This window comes from Elephantulus edwardii, unplaced genomic scaffold (genome assembly GCF_000299155.1).
Source record: "Elephantulus edwardii isolate Elephantulus edwardi_28Jun2011 unplaced genomic scaffold, EleEdw1.0 scaffold00193, whole genome shotgun sequence".
NCBI classification, from domain to species: Eukaryota; Metazoa; Chordata; class Mammalia; order Macroscelidea; family Macroscelididae; genus Elephantulus; species Elephantulus edwardii.
Window position 1 is genome coordinate 5,467,819 of NW_006399943.1, and position 1,022 is coordinate 5,468,840.

The following is a 1,022-nucleotide window of genomic DNA, read 5'->3' on the forward strand; positions in this document are numbered from 1 at the left end:
TGTTGATAAATCGTCCACCAATCTTGACCCCACATTTCTCCTCATAGAGCCCAGCCTCCCGGATAATCTGTTCTGCATATAGGTTGAAAAGGTATGGGGATAGGATGCATCCCTGGCGTACGCCCTTCCCAATTTTGAACCATGCTATTTTCAAGTATGGAAATACAAAGGAAGAGGAACAGTTGTAAGCAGACACTGCATTTGCAACATAGCACTGAAAAATAATGAACTCGTAAAACATTATACAACATGGGTGGCCCTGGAGGACATTATGCTGACTGAAATGTCTCAGTCACAAAAGGATAACTATAATACCGCTGTTAGAAAACAGGACTGGCATGTGAGGTTGAGGGGAGAATAGGAAGAGTGGATACATAATGAACACTGCATTTAAAATGAATATATAATTAGGCATTATATGTATGACAGGAGTCCATAATAAGAGGTGCATTGCAAAGTGGGGGAAGGGAGAACATGTACAATAATGAATGAATGAATGAATGAAAATCCGACTTTTCTATAAACTTTTGTTAAAATCACAATAAAGTATACCTTTTTACAAAATCCAAGTAAGATTAAATCCTTCACAGCTGCAGTCTTTTCTCCATTTATCATGGTGCTGATTATTGGTCCATTCATGAGGATTTGTTTCCTGGGTGTTGAGTTGTAACCTTGGTGAAAGCTGTAGTCTTGGAGCTACATCATTAAGTGCTATAAGTTCTCTTCCTGACAGCAAGACTGTGTCCTCTGCCCGTCACAGGTTGTTGATGTGTCTTTCTCCAATCCTAATTGGCACATTCTTTTTCATATAATCTGGTTTCTCACATTATTTGCTCAGCATATATATCGATTGAATTTATTTTAAACCATGTAGTACCTTCTTGTTCATTTTGAAAAATAAGTCAACACTCTTGGCATCAGTAGCCAGGAAATCAAAAAAGGTATCACGATGGGAAAGTCTGCAGTTAGGGACCTCTCTAAAGTACTCAAGAGCAGCGGTGTCTCTCTGGAGACTAAGGTGC